General features: G+C 41.7%; 1 protein-coding gene across 1 annotated transcript in view; it reads left to right on the plus strand.

The window, feature by feature from the left end:
- Window positions 1–7,068, plus strand: part of LRP4 (LDL receptor related protein 4) — a 70,561-nt gene that overhangs the window by 9,733 nt on the left and 53,760 nt on the right. The window lies entirely within an intron of this gene.

The raw sequence follows: 7,068 nt of genomic DNA on the forward strand, positions 1-7,068 counted from the left end.
CAAGCCAGGACAGTACATTGATGGACTGGCTGAGTATATATGATTAGACCAGTCCATATGGATGCTCTGCAAGTTGGGTTTTCAGCAGGTCTGCATAAGGTACAGGATGATGGAAATGAACCTGTTTACCACAGACCAGAATCATCAATTTCCACGTTTCATGTTCAGAGTTGAAAACCAGATTTCACAAGGTGATTCAGAAGCTGTTGGAACAGAAGGCGGAATTGGTGTTGATACCATGCTTTTGGCCACCAAGAGCTTAATTCCAGGATCTGAAGAAATTGTTGACCATGGACCCATGGTGCCTACCACTGGGAAAGGACTTATTGACACTAGGATCGGCACAACATCCTCTCCCAGCCCTCCTAAACCTAACAGCCTGGAGGTCAAGTGGAAACAGCTAAAAGAGTTGATTTACCATGACAGGGTGACAGATACCATATTAGTTTTCTAGGAAGAGCTCCACAAATAGGGTGTATAACACAACCTGGTGGGTCCTTCACTCTTGGTGTTCAGAATATGATTGGGAACCATTAAATGCATCAGTTAGAGGCGTCTTAGCTTGCTCCAAGATGGTTTGGATAGAGGGCTAAGCGTGAGTACATTACAGTGACAGGGGGCAGCCATATTGGCAGTGATGGGGGCTAGGAAGGGAAGTCCCTTCCATTGCCATCCACACGTTAAGAGTGGTCAAAATGGCCACAAGTGCAGAGGTTTCTAACTTGGAAACTACATAGGGTCCTCAGAGCATTGTGTATAAAACCTTTGAACCCATGGAGTCTCAAGGAATTAACATTCCAGACCTTGTTTTTAGCAGGCATAATATCAACTAGGCAGGCGTCTGAACTGAGGACCCTGTCAGTTGACAGGGAACTTCATGTCTTCCACAATGACAGGGCAATGTTACGTTCAGACCAAGGCTTCGTTCCCAAGGTTAATCCAGTTCCTTCACAAGTCAGAGATCATTGTCTTACCTTCCTTTGTCCCAATCATAGGCATGATAAGGAAAGGAAATGGCATTGCCTAGCCCTAGATATACGTAGGGTATTCAGTTTTTACGTTGACAGGCCAAATAGTGGCATGCTTCAGATACCCTATTTGTTTCCTTTAGGATATTTTCCTTAGGTCAACTGGTATTGCCTTTTACCTTGAGTAAGCGATTTTAGGGGTGACATCATTGTTGCATGCAAGGCTCAGGGGCTGAATCCACCCGAAGGTGTTGCAGCATATTCTCTATGAAGGGCTGCTACGTCAGCAGCTTGCAGATCATTTCCCATCCTTGGAGACGGTAGGTACGTTGGCCACCTGGAAGTCTGTGCACTCTATAGAGTAGAGTGCTATAGAGTAGAGAAACTGACCTTGGCTGTGGCAGCCTTTCTTTGGGGTGTGCTGCAGTACACTCTATAACCAGAAGATGGATTTCCCACCCTGGGGCATTTCCCCTTGGCTGTGGCAGCCTTTCTTTGGGGTCTGCTGCAGCACACTCTATAACCAGAAGATGGATTTCCCACCCTGGGGCATTTCCCACCCTGGATTGATCTGAGGAAACCGACCCTGTTCCAGGGAGAAGCAACGAAATCTGGTCAAATAGCCCATCTGATCACAGCCTCTGTGTTACCCGCCTTTAGTCCAAGTGTGAAAGGCAGATTATAAATAATATAAATGAAATTCTCTGTAATGCTGCTCTTTCTCTGATCAGCACTCCCCTTCCAGCTCAGATTTATGCTCTTTTTATGTTTTCTTTTTTATGAATTCACACACACACATTTATTTATAAATGAATTAACACCTGCCCCTCAAGTTTCACTGAAGATTCAAAAAATTCTTCAGGAGTGCAGGACAAAACCAATTAGTTCTGGATCTCTCTTGTGTACACAAGCTGTTTGGGAGACAGTGCTCTGAAATGGCCAAAGAAAGGGCATGTATTTTGTGTAAGGTGAAGGTACATGCCATCTTATAAAATGTAAGTTACAAGAAATCAGAATTGGCTGGACATGTCCGAGCAGCAAAAATGGGCTAGGCATGGGGTAAACAATGGGAATTGGATTCTAAGATCCATTACTAAGAAACACACACTAAACAGGGGGTAATCATAGTATTTGGTACCAAGTGCAAATCTGAAGCTATTGTTGCATGAATTATAGTGCCACTTAATTTGCACCTCTGGTAACTGCCCATGATGTCTTCTGGTGTGTGTATGGGGTGTCTGTTCAAGTTTACTCCTAGCTGTGATTTCTTAATTAACCACACATGATGCCTGGCTCTGGTGATTGTTTAAAAAATCCATATGAAGCCGTTCACAAATCTCCCCTGTATCCTTGCACTTCATTTTCAGCTGTTGGTTCTTTCTGCAAACCCTCTTGCCACTCTTCTGTAAGAATTCTCACCCCCACTTACAGAAAAATAGCTTTATTCTTGCCGAGATGATGCTTCATAAACAAACTTTACACTTCAGGGAGCTTCATCTCTTAATGAATAATAACTACTGTCTGTCTTTATAGTGCAGTCCTAAATTGAGTTTACACCCTTTTAAGACCATTGATTTAAATGAACTTAGGGGATAACTCTATTTAGGACTGTGCTGTAATTCTTTTCCACACACTGCTTTTAGCCTTGTTTTTCATTGTCACTTTTCAAAAAACCTTTCAGCATTTAGATAGAAGTTGGGATGAGTTCATAGAGAGTGAAGGAAGGGTACACTGACACATATAGAGGGTGAATTAAGAAACCAAATTACCACAAATATGAGGGCCACATAATGTCAATTAAAAACGTAGATATTATCAAACATACCAAAACACATTTACTTTTATTATTTATTAGAAATTAGATATAAACAGAGATAGGCCCAGGGTAGGTATCAAACAAAACATATGTGACCAAGACCATACTCGTTTTGGCCAATTTGGCCTTTCTTAGTGGTCAGAAACATGTATTGCACATTAGCTCCAAGTAATACAATGAATACTGAAAATAGGACAAATTAAAAATGGTTCTGGAGGAGAAAGGAAAGGGGGGGCAACTTTTTAATGTACTTTTAGAAACTAATTCAAGAGTATACCAACAAATTGTGTTAAGGAGATATCTTGAGTTGCTGACTTATAAAATATCTGTGAGTCAAGGAAGGGATTAAATACAGAGGCCTCATTTTCAAATACCTTCTGCCCTGGTCATATATTTTTTGTCTTCAATTATGTTTCTGTAAATGTATTCAAGGATATTGTAATAACTAATTTATATTATAAAAATTGTTTTTCATTTTATAAAAATTAAAAGCAGATCATCCATAATTCAAAAAACAAAGCAAAACAAGGTTACCTTTCTCTCTTGGTCCAAGGAAAGTATATTCTCATGAAATCTGGAGCTAATAACAAGTAAAAGTGTGTAGTGTAAGTAAATAGCAAGTAAAAGTGTAGAGAATCCTAATTCATATATGTAGGGCTAAGGGAGGATGCAATCAGAGGCCAAAGATGATGAAATCAGAAGGTGTATGTGGATTCTGTTTGATACCTATGTATGATTTTATCCTGAGTTGAGGCTACTATTGGGCCTATATCTGTTTTTATCTAAAAATTTAATAAATGTATATATTTTGGTAAATTTGATAATATTTATGTTAAATGTTTTAAATTGACATTCTTTGGCCCTCATATTTGTGGTAATTAACCTTTTGGTTACTTAATTCAACATTCAAGTTAAGTGTTTCTTCCCCTCTTTTTCTTCCCAGTTGTATAGAGAGAGTGAACCAGGAAGCTCAAGCCTTATTGTGGGGGGTGGGGGGATATAATTTAAAGCCTTATGCTAACCCTTGATTCTAATCGAATAGTCATGTAGGCTTTCTTATTAATTCACTCCACCACTGCTCTCCTTTTGTTTGTTTTCTCCAGCAGTATTTCTTGTGATCTTGTTCCTTTCATTACTTGACTTTGTTGCTGTGGGTGTGCTTCTTGCAAGGATCTTTTCACTTCTTGGGAAGTGGCTAGGCAAAAGGTCATTTTCTCTTGATTAACACTTGTGTTTGTTGCTTTGCCTACCTACTTAACAGCAAGATTGCTTTTCTCTCTATGCTTGGCTCCATGCTGTGAAAGGAACCAATTAATCAATGTTATATTTACTTCCTGCCTTGGATCATGTTTACAAGCTCCAATACTATAATAATAGTAGCAAGAAGCACTTTCAGCTGTTATTGTTAGGTATGGATGTTGTTTGGTTTTGTCTCCTTTCACCTTGTTCCCAGTGCCTGGAGCTTTGCTAGACACTGTCTCTAATCAAAGCATTGTAGAAGAGCAGAGAACTGATCTTTGCTCCCACAAGATGTGGCACCTTCAGAAATCCTGCTCAGGCCTGTTCTCAGTTAACTGGTACTTGTATTGCTCTCATTCCATATCTAAGGCACAATAAAAAAAATATATATGTGCATGAGAAGTTTTGTTGTATATAGAGAAATGTACATTAGCATTGTTTGTATAGTGCATTTTTATCCCACCCTTCCTCCAAGGAACTCAGGGCAGTGTACATCATTCTCACCTCCCACTTTTATCCACACAACACACCTGGGAGTTAAGTTAGGCTGAGAGAAAGTGACTGATCCAAGATCACCCAACAAGCTTCATGAGTGAGGTTCAGTTTGATCCTACTGGGTCACCTTAACCATTACAACACACTGGAATGATCCATTTAGGAAAATATACCAAGGGACCCTTAGGACCTTTTAAATAGTTAGCTACTTGACACAGGCAGTGAGAAAGAAGGAAAGAGGTCATTCACCCACCCACCGCCATTCATTCTAGACCTACTTGGGGGAATTTGCAGATGGATACAGAAAGGTAAATCTGACTTCTACTTCAAAGTTAGTAGGAATAATTATGTCAGTAAGAGCCATAGGAGTTATGGAAGAGAAAATCATGAGGGGATGGTTGTCCTTTCTTACCATAGAAAGAAGTGATCAGCTGATGAGAATTTAATTTCCAGGGGTTGGGGAAGATCCTGAATTCAAATAATCTACCCAGCTCGACATTCAGTTCTCTCTAATGTCTGGAAGCCGCTGAGGGAGAATTGTGCGAGTGGTGGGTACATATCTGATCTTGTCCTAGGAAGAAAATAACATTGAAAAAGCCTTTACACTGTGCCAGTTTGATATGTGGGTTTTTTTGTGCAGTTACCAAGACCAAATCCCATAATACCTTTATAATAGTCAGCAACTGTGGACTTGTTACTATCAAAACATGGAAACTGAATAATGAGAACAAACCTTCCTGGGCTGTTACAAACAGACGCATTCTCATTAAAACAGAGGAATCACAAGATTTGGTTTTGATAATTGCACAAAAAACAGAACAGGGGAATGGTGCCAGCATGTAAATAATATTATTTTATTATATCTATGTATAAAGCTAATTAGTGAAGGAACTGAAGCACTGTAAATATTTAAAAAACACAACCGTTATATTGCAGTCAGACTGGATACATGCCAGGAACTGAAGGAGGAAACACAGGTGACAGCAAGCCCATGAGCATTCTGGTTAGCTGATTAGCTTCTGCATCTGTTGAGTCATTTCCCACTGATGGGACTGGAGTGTCAAATATGCTAGTCATCTGGCTAAGAAGGGTGTGTGATGTTCAGGTTTTAGTTTCTTGTGGTTTACTTACTCAGGCCCTCACTAGGCCTTTCCATACATTTAAAAAGACTGATTTGAGAACCACTGCTTGCTAGTGGTAGAAAATTTGGGGTATAGGAATTGTGTTGCTGGATACTAATAATGTTATAAGTATTTACCAATCAGTGCTCTGCAGTACTTGCCCTTACAATTTATAAGAACTTTAGTAGCGATGCCGTTCAAGTTGTTTCTTTACTGGGAAACTGTAGCCACTCCCTTCCAAGGTATGCACTTGCTGAGAGGAGGTGTCATGGCTCCCAGGAAGGAAGGTCATAACAACCCCCAGTAGGACTTGTGCTGTCCCAGTACAAAAGTAACATTGTCCTCAAGCCACCATGCTGTTGTAGATGTTCCTGAGGCCAACAAGTGCATTTAGTTAGATTGTTAACAATCATTCCATTCAGAGGGGGGATGAACAATGCTTTTTTTTTTTTACAGTGCAATGTGGATGGGGCTCAGGGAAAGTATGCAGAGGTCCCTGCCACACGGCAGAAAAAAACACGGGCAAAGTGCGGCTATTCAGAGCCGCACGAAAAGAAACACGTGGTGGCAGGATCACATTGATTCCCTGAGCCACCGCGCCGTTGCTCTCCGGCACGATCAGATGCCGGGGAGGAAGCCACCGAGCGGAGACCGAGACAGCCGACTGCGCATGTGTGCGCATGCGCAGTTCGGCCAGGAGCCTCGGATGCGCCGGCAGAAGGACGCACCGGCGATCCCACGGCCGTGCTTGATGCGGCCTTTCTGGTAAGTCCACCTCAGTAGGTGGTTTATTTTAAGTACGGATTTTTGGCCCAAAGGGCCGGATTGGGGACAGGTGCGCAACGCTTCCCAGATGTTACGGTGGGATCATGCCCATTTGCTGCGGTCCTGATCCGTCCCTCTTCCGGCCCAAACCCTTACGTGTGACCGGGGCCAGAGCACCCATTTGAGTGAAAAGTTCCTCATACAAACATGAGGAGGTCTGAGCTCCTAGCTTAAGGAGAAGAGGACTTTTCCCCCAAGGTGCCCCATGGAGTGTGCTCCATTGTATGAGTAATGGGCCAAGCTCGGTAGATTCCACTGAGCCACATTTGTACACATGCCGTTTCTCTGAGTGTCTGGATTGTACGAAAAAACAGTGGGTTTTGCCCCTTGAACAAATACCACGTTGAGACTATTCATTATTCTCTTACAGTAAGCAAGGAAATATTACATTATTTATTTTACACACTCCTTTCCCGAGGAGTTCAGGCCAGTGTACATGGTCTCTTGTCTCCTCTCTGCTTTTTATATTTACAGCAGCCCTGTGAAGTATGTTACATAGAGTGATAGCAACTGGCCCAAGGTGACCCATTGACTTCCGTGGATGAGTGGGGATTTGAACCACTGTCTCCCAAATCAAAGTGGAGAAACTGCACCACACTCTCCA

This window comes from Gekko japonicus, unplaced genomic scaffold, assembly GCF_001447785.1.
Source record: "Gekko japonicus isolate JY-2015 unplaced genomic scaffold, Gekko_japonicus_V1.1 scaffold84, whole genome shotgun sequence".
In the NCBI taxonomy this organism is placed as follows: domain Eukaryota; kingdom Metazoa; phylum Chordata; class Lepidosauria; order Squamata; family Gekkonidae; genus Gekko; species Gekko japonicus.